Source organism: Macaca mulatta, chromosome 2 (genome assembly GCF_049350105.2).
Source record: "Macaca mulatta isolate MMU2019108-1 chromosome 2, T2T-MMU8v2.0, whole genome shotgun sequence".
NCBI lineage: Eukaryota > Metazoa > Chordata > Mammalia > Primates > Cercopithecidae > Macaca > Macaca mulatta.
The window spans coordinates 53,738,020-53,755,915 of record NC_133407.1 but is presented as its reverse complement, the minus strand read 5'-3'; the positions used below and the strand labels follow the sequence as shown (position 1 = coordinate 53,755,915).

At 42.8% G+C, this 17,896-nt stretch overlaps 1 long non-coding RNA gene across 1 annotated transcript in view; it reads right to left on the bottom strand.

The window, feature by feature from the left end:
- The window catches only part of LOC106997043 (uncharacterized), a 20,670-nt gene extending 2,774 nt beyond the window's left edge, over positions 1-17,896 (bottom strand). Inside the window, exons 1-3 of the long non-coding RNA XR_001443150.3 lie at positions 17,841-17,896; positions 14,708-14,951; positions 13,823-13,900 (exon numbers count right to left, since the gene is read on the bottom strand). This is a non-coding gene — a long non-coding RNA (uncharacterized LOC106997043). The remainder of the gene's footprint in view (positions 1-13,822; positions 13,901-14,707; positions 14,952-17,840) is intronic.

The following is a 17,896-nucleotide window of genomic DNA, read 5'->3' as shown; positions in this document are numbered from 1 at the left end:
GCCTGCTGCCTGTGGGACTTAGGGCAGGTTATTTGGCCTCTCTCTGACTCTGTTTCCTCATCCGTAAAATGAAAAAAAATAAAATGAACTACTGTTATAAAGTTAAATAAGAGTGAATAGAAAGGGCTGAGGTATAGATGGAGCCACTTTGCTGATGTAGGATTCCAGAGCCACACCGAATTTCCCCTCTCACCTGAGTTTTGCCCCTAGAGACACATGATTGTTCTCTTTTAATTTCTCACAACTGGACAGTTACTGACTCAAAGGGGTTTGCAATGGACTAAATGTCTGTGTCCTCCCAAAATTCGTATGTTGAAATCCTAACCCCCACCATGATAGTATTAGGAGGTAAGGTCTTCAGGAGGTAATTAGGTCATGAGGGTAGAGTCCTCATGAATGGGATTAGTGTCCTTACAAAAGGAACCCCAGAGAGCTTTCTCACTGTCTTTGCTTCATGTGAGATAAAATAGGAAGAAAGCAGCCTGCAACCTGCAAGAGGGCCCTCCCCAGAACCTGACCATGCTGGCACCCTGATTTATTTCCCACAGCCTCCAGAATTGTGAGAAATAAATTTCCATTGTTTATAAGCCATCCAGTCTACAGTAATTTGTTATAGCAGTATATTAGTCTGTTCTCATGCTGTAATAAAGACCTACCTGAGACTAGGTAGTTTATAAAGGAAAAAAAGCTTAATGGACTCACAGCTCCACATGGCTGGGGAGGCCTCACATTCGTGGTGGAACACAAAGGAGGAGCAAAGGCATGTCTTACATGGCAGCAGGCAAGAGAGCATGTGCAGGGGAACTCTCCTTTATAAAACCATCAGATATCATGAGACTTATTCATTGTCAAGAGAACAGTATGAGGGAAATGACCTCCATGATTTAATTATCTCTACTTGGTCCCACCTTTGACATGTGGGGATTATTACAATTTGAGGTGAGATTTGGGTGGGGACACAGTCAAACCATATCATTCCACCCCTAGCCCCTTCCAAATCTCATGTCCTCACATTTCAAAACCAACCAAGCCTTCCCAATGGTCCCTCAAAGTCAACTCATTTCAGCATTAACTCAAAAGTCCACAGTCCAAAGTCTCATCTGAGACAACGGACCTAAGAGCACCTAAGAGCCTGTAAAATCAAAAGCAAGTTAGTTACCTCCTAAATACAATGGGGGTACAAGCATTGGGTAAATACACTCATTCCAAATGGGAAAAGTTGGCCCAAACGAATGGGTGCAGTGGCTCATGCCTGTAATCCTAGTACTTTGGGAGGCTGAGGCAGAAGGATCACCTGAGCTCAGGAGTTCAAGACCAACCTGGGCAACATAGTGAGACCTCGTCTCTACAAAAACTTTTTTAAATTAAAAAAATTAGCCAGGTGTGGTGGCGCACACCTGTGATCCCACTTACTTGGGAGGCAGGAAGATCACTTAAACTGAGGATGTCAAGGCTGCAATGAGCTATGATTATGCCACTGTACTCCAGCCTGGGTGACAGAGTGAGACCCTATTTCAATCAATCAATCAATCAATCAGTGCACCACTTTTTAGAGGAAAAGCCTCTCAAGTCTTCCTGGGATTTGAGGTCTTCCATTTCATCAGGGTGTTCTGGATGGGTAGCTTTAAGGGTAGGGCCTTTCTGACTCAGCCTGGGTGCCCCAAAGACTTCAGCACCAGAAAGAGTCACTTTTTTAGTCCAGGCAGTGTCACCTACTTGTTTGAAACAGCATCTAACTGCCCAGAAGCCACCCTGCCCCTCTCTATAATGTGCTTCCCCACAAAACTAGTAGAGTTTGAACTGACAGTTACTTCTCCTCAAGTGAGATCCAATTCCCTGAATGCTTCAGGGACAGTATTGGGTGGTGGCTACAGTCCCACCTGACCTCCTGTCTAGGTCTCTTGGCTTTTCTATCTATTCAGATTCCTTGCCTGAACTTTTGATATAATGATTGTAGTGATCTGCCTCAGTATCTAACATCAAGACACTCGGCAAGTTTTCTCTTGAAACTGCATCTCCAACTCGTTTCCACCAGATTGGATTCTCTATGCTTGAGAAAAGAACAGCACAGGACTAGCCACCTGCTGCTTGGGACATGACGCCCTGGGCCTTGCTTCTGTCCCTGTTAGTGCCACCTTTTTTGTTTCCTTCACACTTGGGCTCCTTCCTGTTTTTCCAGTTCTGTCCTCTACTATCCCACTTCGGAACGATTTCGATAACAAGGAGTAAAGGATCACCTCTCCCCCTTGCCTGCTAAATGCAACTGAAATTGGAAATAAAACGACCCAACCTCAGCTAAGTTGCAGATGCCAGTCATCAAAAATGAAACCTATAGATTCTATCCATTTTAGTAATTTCCCCGGAAGGCATAATTTTTTTTTTTTAATTTTTATTTTTCTGAGATGGAGTTTCGCTCTTGTTGCCCAGACTGGAGTGCAATGGCAAGATCTTGGCTCACTGCAACCTCTGCCTTTCCGGTTCAAGCAAATCGGGTTCAAGCCTCCACTTCCCACGTAGCTGGGACTACAGAAATGCACCATCACGCCTGGCTAATTTTGTATTTTTTGTAGAGATGGGGTTTCTCCATGCTGGTCAGGCTGGTCTCCAACTCCCAACATCAGCTGATCCACCCAAATTGGCCTCCCAAAGTGCTGGGATTACAGGCATGAGCCACCGAGCCTGGTCTGACATAATCATTTTCAAGTTGATCTGTCCTTGTTTTTAATTCCATTCTGTAGCTAATATGGGAATTCAGTTACTTAAAAAATTCAATCTCTTAAAATTAAAAAAGGGGGCTGGGAGTGGTGGCTCACGCCTGTAATCTCAGCACTTTGGAAGGCTGGGGCGGGTGGATCACTAGGTCAGGAGATTGAGACCATCCTGGCTAACACGGTGAAACCGCGTCTCTACTAAATATACAAAAAAATTAGCCGGGCGTGGAGGCAGGCGCCTGTAGTCTCAGCTACTCGGGAGGCTGAGGCAGGAGAATGGCGTGAACCCGGGAGGCGGAGCTTGCAGTGAGCAGAGATTGCACCACTGCACCCCAAGCTGGGTGACAGAGCGAGACTCCATCTCAAAAAAATCAATAAATAAATAAATAAATAAGGGAATCAATTAAACAAATCATGCCCTATCTTGTACTGAAGAACCAAGACCTACCTATATTCATAAAATTCTCATTAAAGTATGAATTAAAAGCTATAAAAATAATATGCTGCACACGTCTTTCTGAAGTAAGCACACACTGAAATCTGCTAATCAGTGATTCTTCAAGTGAGGAGCTTTAACTGGCTTTCCAGGATATTCTACTGGGATTAACAAGGGAGAAAGAAAGCAGGTATTAAGAAATCAAAAAGTGAAGTGATTATGTTCATCCATGTTAAGGAGTTTACCTAGACTTCAATGATCCCCTCAATAATACAATGGTGAAGGATTCTAGAATCCTGCAGCTGAAAATGTCGAGTTCGATTATATTATTGTTATACATATTCCTTTTCATCAACTCGTAGAAGCAAATCCAATACAAGCTAATTCAGCACAAGATGCGGTGTTCTTAAAGTTTCATCCCTGAAGCAGCTGCATCAGCATCATTTGGAAAATTGTTAGAAATAAAAATTCTAGGCTGGGCGCAGTGGCTCAAGCCTGTAATGCCAACACTTTGGGAGGCTGAGGCGGGCGGACCACGAGGTCAGGAGATCGAGACCATCCTGGTTAACATGGTGAAACCCCGTGTCTACTAAAAATACAAAACAAAACAAAAAAAAATTAGCCAGGCATGGTGGCGGGCGCCTGTAGTCCCAGCTACTCGGGAGGCTGAGGCAGGAGAATGGCGTGAACCCGGGAGGCGGAGCTTGCAGTGAACTGAGATTGGGCCACTGCACTCCAGCTTGGGTGACAGAGTGAGACTCCATCACAAAAAAAAAAAAAAAAAAAAAAAATTCCCAGATCTGTCCCAGACCTACCGAATCAAAAATCCAGAGGAGCCCAGGTGCCCGTAACTCACACCTATAATCCAGCACATTGAAGGCCACGGCAAGATAATCACTTGAGGCCAAGAGTTTGAGGTTAACCTGGGCAACAACATAGGAAGACCCAATCTCTCAAAAAAAAAAAAAAAAAAAAATTAGCCAGGCATGGTGGTATGCACCTGTAGTCCTAGCTACTCAGGAGGCTGAGGTAGGAGAATCACTTGAGCCTGGGAGTTCAAGGTTATAGTGAGCTATGAAAGTGCCACTGCACTGCAGCATGGGCAACAGAGAAAGATCCTGTCTCAAAAAAAAAAAAAAAAAAAAAAAGTCCAGGGCATGACACTCAGCAATCTATCTATCTATCTGTCTGTCTATCTTTCTATCTATCTATCTATCTATCTATCTATCTATCTATCTATCCATCTATCTATCTATCTATGTGTGTGTGTGTGTGTATTTACACTTTAAGTTCTGGGATACATGTGCAGAACTTGTACGTTTGTTACATAGGTATACACATGCCATGGTGGTTTGCTGCACCCATCAACCCGTCATCTACATTAGGTATTTCTCCTAATGCTATCCCTCCCCTAGCTCCCCACTCCCCAAAAGGCCCTGGTGTGTGATGTTTCCCTCCCTGTGTCCATGTTTTCTCATTGTTCAACTCCCACTTATGAGTGAGAACATGCAGTGTTTGGTTTTCTGTTCTTGTGTTAGTTTGCTGAGAATGATGGTTTCCAGCTTCATCCATGTCCCTGCAAAGGAGATGCGCTCAGCCCTTTTTATGGCTGCATAGTATTCCATGGTGTATATGTGCCACATTTTCTTTATCTAGTCTATCACTGATGATCATTTGGGTTGGTTCTAAGTCTTTGCCATTGTGAACAGTGCTGAAATAAACATACGTGGGCATGTGTCATTATAGTAGAATGATTTATAATCCTTTGGGTATATACCTAGTAATGGGATTGCTAGGTCAGATGGTATTTCTGGTTCTAGATTCTTGAGGAATTGTCACACTGTCTTCCACAATGGTTGAACTTATTTACACTCCCACCAACAGTGTAAAAGCATTCTTAGTTCTCCACATCCTCTCCAGCATCTGTTGTTTCTTGACTTTTTAATGATCACCATTCTAACAATGGGGTTTTCTAAATATACAATCATGTCATCTGCAAACAAAGACAACTTAACTTCCTTTCTTCCTATTTGAATACCCTTGATTTCTTTCTCTTGCCTGATTGCCCTGGCCAGAACTTCCAACACTATGTTGAATAGGAGTGGTGAGAGAGGACATCCTTGTCTTGTGCCAGTTTTCAAAGGGAATGCTTTCAGTTTTTCCCCATTCAGTATGATATTGGCTGTGGGTTTGTCATAAATAGCTCTTATTATTTTGAGATACGTTCCATCAATACCTAGTTTATTCAGAGTTTTTAGCATGAAGGGCTGTTGAATTTTGTCGAAGGTCTTTTCTGCATCTATTGAGATAATCATGTGGTTTTGTCGTTGGTTCTGTTTATGTGATGGATTACATTTATTGATTTGTGTATGCTAAACCAGTCTTGCATCCCAGGGATGAAGCCGACTTGGTCATGGTGACTAAGCTTTTTGATGTGTTGCTGGATTCAGTTTGCCAATATTTTATTGAGGATTTTCGCATCAATGTTTATCAGGGATATTGGTCTGAAATTTTCTTTTTTTGTTGTGTCTCTGCCAGGTTTTGGTATCAGGATGATCCTGGCCTAATAAAATGAGTTAGGGAGGATTCCCTCTTTTTCTATTGTTTGAAATAGTTTCAGAAGGAATGGTACCAGCTCCTTTGTGTATCTCTGGTAGAATCTGGCTGTGAATCCGTCTAGTCCTGGACTTTTTTTGGTTGGTAGGCTATTAATTACTGCCTCAATTTCAGAACTTGTTATTGGTCTATTCAGGGATTCTACTTCTTCCTGTTTTAGACCTGGGAGGGTGTATGTGTCCAGGAATTTATCCATTTCTTCTAGATTTTTTTTTTTTTTTTTTTTTTTTTTGAGACAGAGTCTCGCTCTGTCACCCAGCTTGGGGTGCAGTGGTGCAATCTCTGCTCACTGCAAGCTCCGCCTCCCAGGTTCACGCCATTCTCCTGCCTCAGCCTCCCGAGCAGCTGGGACTACAGGCACCTTCTGCCACACCCAGCTAATTTTTTGCATTTTTAGTAGAGACGGGGTTTCACCATGTTAGTCAGGATGGTCTCAATCTCCTGACCTTATGATCCACCCGCCTCGGCCTCCCGAAGTGCTGGGATTACAGGTGTGAGCCACCGCGCCTGGTCATTTCTTCTAGATTTTCTAGTTTATTTGCATAGAGGTGTTTATAGTATTCTCTCATGGGATCAGTGGTGGGATCAGTGGTGATATTTGTATTTTGTATTTCTGTGGGATCAGTGGTGATATCCTCTTTATCATTTATTGCATCTATTTGATTCTTCTCTCTTTTCTTCTTTGTTAGTCTGACTAGTTGTCTATCTATTTTGTTGATCTTTTTAAAACACCAGCTCCTGGATTCATTGATTTTTTGAAGGGTTTTTCATGTCTCTATCTCCTTCAGTTCTGCTATGATCTTAGCTATTTCTTGTCTTACACTAGCTTTTGAATTTGTTTACTCTTGCTTCTCTGGTTCTTTTAATTGTGATGTTACAGTGTCGATTTTAGATCTTTTATGCTTTCTCTTGTGGGCATTTAGTGCTAGAAATTTCCCTCTAAACACTACTTTAAATGTGTCCCAGAGATTATAGTACATTGTGTCTTTGTTCTCATTGGTTTCAAATAACTTATTTATTTCTGCCTTAACTTCATTATTTACCCAGTAGTCATTCAGGAGCAGGTTGTTCAGTTTTCATGTAGTTGTGCAATTTTTAGTGAGTTTCTTAATCCTGAGTTCTAATTTTATTGCACTGTGGTCTGAGAGACTGTTTGTTATGATTTCTATTCTTTTACATTTGCTAAGGAGTGTTTTACTTCCAATTATGTGGTCAATTTTAGAATAAGTGTGATGTGGTGCTGAGAAGAATGTATATTCTGTTGATTTGGAGTGGTGAGTTCTGTAGATGTCTCTTAGGTCCATTTAGTCCAGAGCTGTGTTCAAGTCTTGAATATCCTTGTTAATTTTCTGTATCGTTGATCTAATATTGACAGTGGGGTGTTAAAGTCTCCCATTATTATTGTGTGGGAGTCTAAGTCTCTTTGTAGGTCTCTAAGAACTTGCTTTATGAATCTGGGTGCTCCTGTATTGGCTGCATATATATTTGGGATAGTTAGCTCTTCTTGTTGCATTGATCCCTTTACCATTATTTAATGTCCTTGTCTCTTTTGATCTTTGTGGGTTTAAAGAGTGTTTTATCTGAGACTAGGATTGCAACCCTTGCTTTTTTTTGCTTTCCATGTGCTTGGCAAATATTCCTCCATCCCTTTATTTTGAGTCTATGTGTATCTTTGCACATGAAATGGGTCTCCTCAATGCAGCACACTGATGGGTCTTGACTCTTTATCCAATTTGCCAGTCTGTGTCTTTTAATTGCGGCATTTAGCCCATTTATATTTAAGTTAATATGTTATGTGTGAATTTGATCCTGTCATTATGATGCTAGCTGGTTATTTTGCCGTTAGTTGATGCAGTTTCTTCATAGTGTTGATGGTCTTTACTTGGTATGTTTTTGCAGTGGCTGGTACTGGGTGTTCCTTCCATGTTTAGTGCTTCCTTCAGGAGCTCTTGTAAGGCAGGCCTGGTTGTGACAAAATTAGCATTTGCTTGTCTGTAAAGGATTTTATTTCTCCTTCACTTATGAAGTTTAGTTTGGCTGGATGTGAAATTCTGGGTTGAAAATTCTTTTCTTTAAGAATTCTTTTCTTTAAGCATGTCGAATATTGGCCCCCGCTCTTCTGGCTTGTAGGATTTCTGCAGAGATCTGCTGTTAGTCTTATGGGCTTCCCTTTGTGGGTAACCTGACCTTTCCTTCTGGCTACCCTTAACATTTTTTCCTTCATTTCAACCTTGGTGAATCTGACGATCATGTGTCTTGCAGTTGCTCTTCTCGAGGAGCATCTTTGTGGTGTTCTCTGTATTTCCTGAATTTGAATGTTGGCCGTCTTGCTAGGTTGGGGAAGTTCTCCTGGATAATATTCTGAAGAGTATTTTCCGACTTGGTTCCATTCTCCCCATCACTTTCAGGTACACCAATCAATGTAGATTTGGTCTTTTCACACAGTCCCATAATTCTTGGATTTCATAGTCCCATATTCCTTTTCATTCTTTTTTCTCCAATCTTGTTTTCTCACTTGATTTCACTAAGTTGATCTTCAGTCTCTGATATCCTTTCTTCCGTTTGATCAATTTGGCTGTTAATACTTATGTAGGTTTCATGAAGTTCTCGTGCTGTGTTTTTCAGCTCCATCAGGTCATTTATGTTCTTCTCTAAACTGGTTATTCTAGTTAGCAATTCCTCTAACCTTTTTTCAAGGTTCTTAGCTTCTTTGCATTGGGTTGGAACATACTCCTTTAGCTCGGAGGAGTTTGTTATTACCCACCTTCTGAAGCTTACTTCTGTCAGTTCATCAAACTCATTCTCCGTCCAGTTTTGTTCCCATGCTGGCGAGGAGTCGTGATCCCTTGGAGGAGAAGAGGCATTCTGGGTTTTGGAATTTTCAGCCTTTTTGCACTGGTTTCTCCGCATCTTCATGGATTTATCAACCTTTGGTCTTTGATGTTGGTGACCTTTGGATGGGGTCCCTGAGTGGACATCCTTTTTGTTGATGTTGATGTTATTCCTTTCTGTTTGTTAGTTTTCCTTCTAACAGTCAGGCCCCTCTGCTGCAGGTCTCCTGGAGTTTGCTGGAGATCCACTCCAGACCCTGTTTGCCTGGGTATCACCAGCGGAGGCTGCAGAACAGCAAAGACTGCTGCCTATTCCTTTCTCTGGAAGCTTCATCCCAGAGGGGCACCTGCCAGATGCCAGCCGGAGCTCTCTTGTATGAGGTGTCTGTCGGCCCCTGATGGGAGGTGTCTCCCAGTCAGGAGACACAGGGGTCAAGGAACCACTTGAGAAGGCAGTCTGACCCTTAGCAGAGCTCGAACACTGTGCTGGAAGATCAGCTGCTCTCTTCAGAGTCGGCAGGCTGGAACGTTTAAGTCACTGAAGCTGCACCCACAGCTGCCCCTTCCCCCAGTTGTTCTGTCCCAGGGAGATGGGGATTTTATCTATAAGCCCCTGACTGGGGCTGCTGCCTTTTTTTCAGGGATGCCCTGCCCAGAGAGCAGGAATCTAGAGAGGCAGTCTGGTTACAGCCCGGATTTGCAGAGCTGTGGTGGGTTCCACCCAGTCCAAACTTCCTGGTGGCTTTGTTTACACTGTGAGGGGAAAACTACCTACTCAAGCCTCAGTAATGGTGGACGCCCTTCCCCCCACCAAGCTCGAGCATCCCAGGTTGACTTCAGATTGTTGTGCTGGCAGCAAGAATTTCAAGCCAGTGGATCTTACCTTGCTGGGCTCTGTGGGGGTGGGATCTGCTGAGCTAGTCCACTTGGCTCCCTGGCTTCAGCCCCCTTTCCAGGGGAGTGAATGGTTCTCTCTTGCTGGCATTCCAGGTGCCACTGGGGTATGAAAAAAAAAAAAACTCCTACAGCTAGCTCAGTGTCTACCCCAATGACCACCTAGTTTTATGCTTGAAATCCAGGGCCCTGATGGCCTAGGCACCAGAGGGAATCTCCTGCTGTGCGGGTTGTGAAGATCATGGGAAAAGCGTAGTATCTACGCCAGAGTGCACCATTCCTCACGGCACAGACCCTCACGGCTTCCCTTGGCTAGGGAAGGGAGTTCCCCAATCCCTTATACTTCTCAGGTGAGGCAACACCCCACCCTGCTTCAGCTCGCCCTCTGTGGGCTGCACCCATTGTCTAACCAGTCCCAATGAGATGAACTAGATACCTCAGTTGGAAATGCAGAAATCACCCACCTTCTGCATCGATCTCCCTTGGAGCTGCACACTGGAGTTGTTTCTATTCAGCCATCTTGCCAGCAATCCTTTTGTGTGTGTGTGTGTGTGTGTGTGTGTGTGTGAGTGATGGAGTCTCGCTCTGTCGCATAGGCTGGAATGCAGTGGCGCAATCTCAGCTCAGTGCAACCTCCGCCTCCCAAGTTAAAGTAATTCTTCTGCCTCAGCCTTCCAAGTAGCTAGAACTACAAGTGCACGCTGCCACGCTCAGCTCATTTTTTTTTTAATTTTAGTAGATACGGGGTTTCACCATGTTGCCCAGGTTGATCGCAAACTCTGAGCTCAGGCAATCCACCTGCTTCAGCCTCCCAAAGTGCTGGGATTACAGGCATGAGCCACCATGCCCAGCCAGCAATCTATATTTTAATGAGCCTTCCACATAATTCTGATGCATGCTCTAGTTTGACAACCACCACTTGAATTCATCCTCCCTTAACACACAGAAGTATCAGGTGTCCCTCCTCATGTATGAAGCCATATTGGTGTCTCTCCTGGCTGGGTTTGTCCCCTTAGCCCACTGTGGGAATTAGATGTAATTCTCTACCTCTCTTAACCAGGGTCCATGATGGAGACTGCTAATTGTTCCCCAGGGTCTATGCTACTCTTCTTCCTACATTACAATCACTGGCCATCCCTACATGCTGTCACAACTTTTAGCAAGTCATACAGTTTCCCAGCAAGAAGTGATGCGTCCAATCCTCTCTGGCCTCTAGCTATGGCTGTGCAAATAATTGGTTTGGACCAATAATGTGTGGATGGAAGTGATGCATTCAACTTCCAGATTATATTCTTTAAAATAAACAAGCAAGCAAGCAAAAATCTGGCTGCCTTCTTCTTCCTCTTTCCTTCCCAACCAGAATATTGATATGGTATCTAGTGTGAGGGTGAGGACCTCATCTTAGGGGATGGTGGTGCAACAAGATAGATGAAGCCTAAGTCCCTGGATGCTTGTAGATCAGAGCTGCCCCAATAATCTAAACTATCTTCTTCTGGACTACTATGGGAGAGAAATCAATGCACTGCAATCTTGTTGGAACTAACATATTTTTCTTTGTTACACAACCTACCCTATATCTTCTTTAGAAGACGAAGCTTCCTTCCTAGAACTTCAACCCTATATCCTTTCCTAAGGTTGAGATTTCATGCACTCATTCCCATAAACCTACCTATCTTAGTCCATTTGTACTTCGAAAACAAAATACCTCAGACTGGGTAATTTATAAACAACAGAAACTTTTCACAGTTCTGAGGACTGGGAAGTCCAAAACCAAGGTGCCACCAGGTTTAGTGCCTGATGAGGGCCTGGTCTCTCGGCTACCAAGATGGTGCCTTGTTGCTGTGTCCAGGAGTGACAAACACTGTCCTCACATGGCAGATGTATAAAAGAGATGCAAGTTCTCTCAAGCCCTTTTGTAAGGTAATTAATCCCATTCATGAGGGCTCTGCCCTCATAACTGACTCACTCCCTAAAGGCCTCCACCTCTTAATACTCTCACACTGATGAGTAAGTTTCAACACATGAACTCTGGAGCACATTCAGACCACATATCACCTTTTATATATTTCCCCACCAAAGACAGTTGCCACTTTCCATAAAGTACTTCTATTCCGGTAATGATGAGCTATGTAATTTTCCCACTGAGGACATCTACAAAAGCCAGACAAATGTATTTGTTGAAAACTCATAAAGGCACAGAAGAACTAGCAAGGCACTTTAAAATAACTAGGCTAAGATAATGAAGAAGAGGAGAATCTGGAGAGGTGTCTTTGGGCTTGCTTTTCCCCTGAAGCATTTGCCAATTCTAGAACAGGTAACTGAGAGTCTGAGTAAGATTTATAATGGTCTTGACTGGCTAAGAAAATGGAAAAATGAGAGTCAAAGCCAACCAAGGGTAGAAGAGAGGTGCTGGTAACTCCCCACCGGAGACTGGGGCCTGAAGGGCTGCATTTTAAGCATATTTTAAGCATAAGGGTGAAGTAGAAATAGAATACCCTTGTAGGGACACAATCTAGTTTTGAATCATTGTAATCACTGAAATTGGATTAAGATGATCCTGAATTATGAGGCCTCCTAGGTGCCTTCCTAAAGCAAATATAATTCCTTCCAGAGGAACTTAATCCTGAACCTCAAATTTGTCCACCATTTTTTTTTCAAATAACATCTGGCATAGGATAAAAAATAACCAGGTATTTAAGGAGACAAGAGTACATGAATAATAACAACAATAACAAAATATTAAGAGCAAGGATAAAGTGGATGCCACTGCTAATGAAGAGGCAGAAATGGGCATTCAGAAATCATCTTCTGAAAAGAGCTTGTCGGGAGAAGAGAATGTGATGTTTAGAAAGATGCCCCTCATAGCTAATGCAACCAGGCACTTTTTTTTTTTCTGTTGCCCAGCCTGGAGTACAGGGGTGCAATTACAGCTCACTGCAGCCTCAACCCCCTGGGCTCAAGCAATCCTCCCACCTTGGCCTCCCAAAGTGCTAGGATTACAGGTATGAGCCATTGCGCCCAGCTTTAGGAACATTCTTAATTAGCCATCATCAAAGCTACAGTTCTTTCAAGTTGTTCTTCTACCATGAATCAGAACAATGCTTAATTAAGGTATTCTGAAGAGATACTGTACTTTCTTCATGGATGTGCTAGGGAGCTATCTATAGCCCATTCAAAATATTCTATATGCAAATAAGAAGTTTAAGCTGGACAAAAATTCACTTTCCTGCCTTTCTCAAAGTGGTGGTATTCATGGCAGTCTTTGAGAGAAAATGGAAAACAGAAAAGGAAACAAAAGGAACAAAGCTGGAGGCATCACACTACCTGACTTCAAAATATACTACAAAGCTGTAGTAACTAAAACAACATGATACTGACAAAAAACCAGACACACAGACCAATGCGACAGAATGGAGAACACAAAAATAAATTCACATACTTAGAGCCAACTGATTTTCGACAAAGGTTCCAAGAAAGCACAATGGAGAAAAGACAGTCTCTTCAATACATGGTGATGGAAATTGGATATCCACATGCAGAAGAATAAAGCTAGACCCGTATATTTTACCATATACAAAAATCAAATCAAAATGGATTAAAGACTTAAGTGTAAGACCTGAAACAATAAAACTAGTAGAAGAAAACATAGGGGAAATGCTTCATGACATTGTTCTGAGCAAGGATTTTTTTGATAAGACCCCAAAAGCACAAGCAACAAAAAGAAAAATAGACAAATAGAATTATTTCAAACTAAAAAGCTTCTGCACAGCAAAGGAAACAATCAACGGAGTGAAGAGACAAGTTGCAGAACAGGAGAAAATATTTGCAAATCATACATCTGACAAGGGGTTCATATCAGAATATATGAGGAACTCAAAAGCTAAATAATAATAATAATGATAATAATCTGCCAGAGTATGGTGGCTCACACCTGTACTGCCAGAACTTTGGGAGGCCAAGGTGGGAGACTCACTTGAGACCAGGAGTTCAAGACCAGCCTGTGCAAAATAGTAAGACTCTGTCTCTACAGAAAATTTAAAAATTAGCCAGGCATGATGGCACACACTTGTAGTCTTAGCTACTGGGGAGGCTGAGGTGGAAGGATCACTTGAACCCAGGAATTTCAGGCTGCAGTGGGCCATGATTGCACTGCTGCACTCTAGCCTAGACAATAGAGCAAGAATCTGTCTCAAAAAAAGAAAAAGTGGTATATAGATACAATGGAATACTATTCAGCCATAAAAAATAATTAAATCCTGTCATACACAACAACATGGATGAATCTGGAGGACATTATGTGAAGTGAAATAAGCCAGGCATAGAAAGACAAACACCTCATGATCTTGATCATACGTGGAATCCAAAGAAGTTGATCTCACAGAAGTACTTAGTAGGACAGTGGCTACCAGATGCTGGGGAGGGTAGGACAGAGAGAAAATAAAGAGAGGTTGGTCAACAAGTACAAAGTTATAGTTAGATAGGAGGAATAAGGTCTGGAGTTCTACTGCACAGTAGAGTGACTATGGTTAACAATATTACATATTTTAAAATAGCTAGAAGAGAGAATATTGAATGTTCTCATCACAAAGAAATGATTATATAGTTTGGCTGTGTCCCCACCCAAATGTCATCTTGAATTGTAGTTCCCATAATCCCCATGCGTCGTGGGAGGAACCTTGTGGGAGGTAATTGAATCATGGGGGCAATTACCACCATGCTGCTGTTCTTATGATAGTGAGTGAGTTCTCACGAGATCTGATGGTTTTATAAGGGGCTTTCCCCACTTTTGCACAGCACTTCTCCTTCTTGCCATCATGTGAAGAAGGATGTGTTTGCTTTCCCTTCTGCCATAATTGTAAGTTTCCTGAGGCCTCTCCAGCCATGCTGAACTGTGAGTAAATTAAACCTTTTTCCTTTATAAGTTACCCAGCCTCAAGTATGTCTTTATTAGCAGAGTGTGAAGGAACTAATACAAATAATAAATATAAGAGGTGATGGATATGCTAAATATTCTGATTTGATTTTCACACAATGTACCACGTATTGAAACATCACACTGTATCCCATGAGTATGTACAATTATGATGTGCCAATTAAAAACAAAATCAAAGAAAGGCAAACAAAATATCAAATGATGATAATATACAATATTATATATATATAATACAATTACATAATATTATATACTTGAGATAGGAAATTTTTTAAAAATCCATTACCTCTTGATATAGTTTGGCTCTGTATCCCAACCAAAATCTCATTTTGAATTGTAATCCCCACATGTTGAGGGCAGGACCTGGTGGGAAGTGATCAGATCATAGGAGTGGTTTCCCTCATGTGGTCTCGTGATAGTGAAGGAGTTCTCCATGAGATCTGATGGTTTAAAAGTGGCAGTTTCTGGCCAGGCACAGTGGCTCACACCTGTAATCCCAGCACTTGGAGAGGCCAAGGCGGGTGGATTACCTGAGAGCAGGAGATCCAGACCATCCTGACTAACATGGTGAAACCCCGTCTCTACTAAATAGACAAAAAATTAGCCGGGCGTGGTGGCGGGCTCCTGTAGTCCCAGCTACTCGGGAGGCTGAGGCAGGAGAATGACCTGAACCCAGAAGGCCAAGCTGGCAGTGAGCCAAGATTGTGCCACTGCACTCCAGCCTGGGCAACAGAGCGAGACTCTGTCTCAAAAAAAAAAAAAAAAAAAAAAAAAGTGGCAGTTTCCCCTACACTCTCTCTCTCTCTCTCTCCTGCCACCAAGTAAGACGTGCCTTGCTTCCCCTTCACCTTCCGCCATGATTGTAAGTTTCCTGAGGCCTCCACAGTTATGGGGCACTGTGAGTCAATTAAACCTGTTTATGTTATAAATTATTCAGCCTCAGGCAATTCCTCATAGCAGTGTGAAACCGAACTAATATACCTCTGAAGCATTCACTACATTAGAAGCTAACATTTTCTAAACGGAGATATGTGGTCCTAAAAAAATAAAATAAAATACAAAATCAATCCTCAAAAAGAAAATAGGCCAGACAGCTGTAATCCCAGCACTTTGGGAGGCCGAGGTGGGAGGATTGCTTGAGCCCAGGAGTTCAAGACCAGCCTAGGCAACACATTGAGATGCCATCTTAGGAAAAAAAAAAAAAATGAAGAAAATAAAGAATAATTAAATTTTATCTCAAAATAGCGCCATGAATTAAGTGGAAAGGTACTGATATTTCCATTCTACACACTAAGAAACTGAGGCTCAATAACCCCAAAGTCACAGTTAGTCAGGGCAGGTGCCTGGTTCTCAAATCTCAAATTCATGAGTCAAGCTAGACACCAGGAACGGGGAAGGGGAAAATGTAAACTGACCCAGCATCATATTATCTCTGAACAGCCAAAACAAGAGAGTGGCATCAACTCGTGGGAAAATAAGACACTGTTCTTTGCATAGTAAGTAGATCCAAGGGAACGAGATTCCATAAAATGTTCAAAAAAGGCCTTAAATAGAGGGTCTAAACAAGGAGTACTTAAATCAATTCACCACACAATTGAGAAAATGTCAGGGCAGTCACAGAACTGAGCTAGAGCAGGCACTTCAGAGTAAGCACAAGCACTGTCACCCTTGCTCTCTGCCAGCCCCATGTCACATCCCCACATCCTGACTTCCAGTCTGCTCTCTGAGGACCCTGGTTGAATTTCATAGCTTCTGAGATAGCTTCCAGCATCAAACTGCTACTATTGCCCAGAAAAGAATTGTGCTTTTTCTTATTTTCTTTTTTAAATTCCACTTATCTTATTTGTACCTCAATATCTGTATACATAATTCCCTGTTCTGGCCCTCCTTTCCTGCCCTGAGCCTGCTGGAAAGCTTTTCACTTTCCTCTCTGGTCACCACATTTTGCCCTTCCTTTTAAAGCAACTCAAATGTACCCTCTCATCTGTGCTGCCTGCTCCTTTCGCCTGCAAGATCTCGTCTTTCAAAAATATTCCCTAGCCAGGCACAGTAGCTCAAGTCTGTAATCCTAAGAACTTTGGGAGACCGAGTTGGGAGGATCTCTTGAGCCCCGGACTTGAGACCAGGAATTTGAGACCAGCCTGGGCAACATAGCAGGACGCCATCTCTACAAAAAGTAGTCCCAGATACTCGGGAGGCTGAGGCTGGAGGATCAGCTTAAGACGGAAGGCAGAGGTTGCTGGGGAGCTGAGATAGCACCACTGCACTCCAGCCTGGGCGACAGGGTAAGACCCTGTCTCAAAATAAATATAATATAGGCCAGGTGCAGTGGCTCATGCCTGTAATCCCAGCACTTTGGGAGGGTGAGGCAGGCGGATTACCAGGTCAGGAGATCGAGATCATCCTGGCTAACACGGTGAAACCCCATCTCTACTGAAAATGCAAAAAATTAGTTGGGTGTGGTGGTATGTGTCTGTAGTCCCAGCTACTCGGGAGGCTGAGGCAGGAGAATTGCTTGAACCCGGGAGGCTGAGGTTGCAGTGAACTGCGATCGCGCCACTGCACTCCAGCCTGGGTGACAGAGCGAGACTCCGTCTCAAAATAAATATAATATAATATAATATAATATAATATAATATAATATAACATATAAAATTGGTCAGGCGTGGTGGCACACATTGTTGTCCTAGCCACTTGGGAGACCCAGGTGGAAGGATCACTGCAGCCCAAGAGTTCAGGGCTGCAGTGAGCCACGATGCCGCCACTGCACTCCAGCCTGGGTGACAGAGTGACACCCTGTCTCTCAAAAATAAAAAATATATATATATAAAAATATATATATATAACAAAAATTTAAGTAAATACAAAGTCCCAGAAGGACGCAGGTAGTATCTAGGTGGCCAGATGCTTCAGGATTTTCTGCTCCAGGATGGATAGATGGGCCAAGCAGGACCCAGATTACAGCAACGAGCAAAATTTATGGGAGGCTAAAAATCTCGCTAATCAAGATTAATTAATATTAATCTAACAATATTTAAGACAACTAACATTTAAGGCAATTTTAATACGCTTATTAATATTTAAGGTAATTTTAAAAATATCCGCAAAAGAGGGCCCAAGGACTGGCGCCTGATTTTGTAAATAAAGTTTCACTGGAAGCTCCAGCAAGCATCTGTCTACTCAATTACCAGACTCCAGCATTCGCAATATCAAATGGCACTGTGTGTGTCCATCGCTAGAAGCCACTTCCTCCACCCGTTTAAAAAAAAAAAAAAAAAAAAAAAAAAGCTCCAAATAAGCTGAGAGACGAAGAAAAGATCGTTTCTCTGCAGGCTGCCAGGGGTTTCAGAGACGCCGGACGCTGGAGAGCAGGGATAGAAAGAAGCTTGCGGTGACCCCTGCCGGCCGCCGGCACCCACATTCTACCCGGCTAATCGGGTCCTGCCGCTTTAAATCCGGGAGGCTCCGCGGCGCA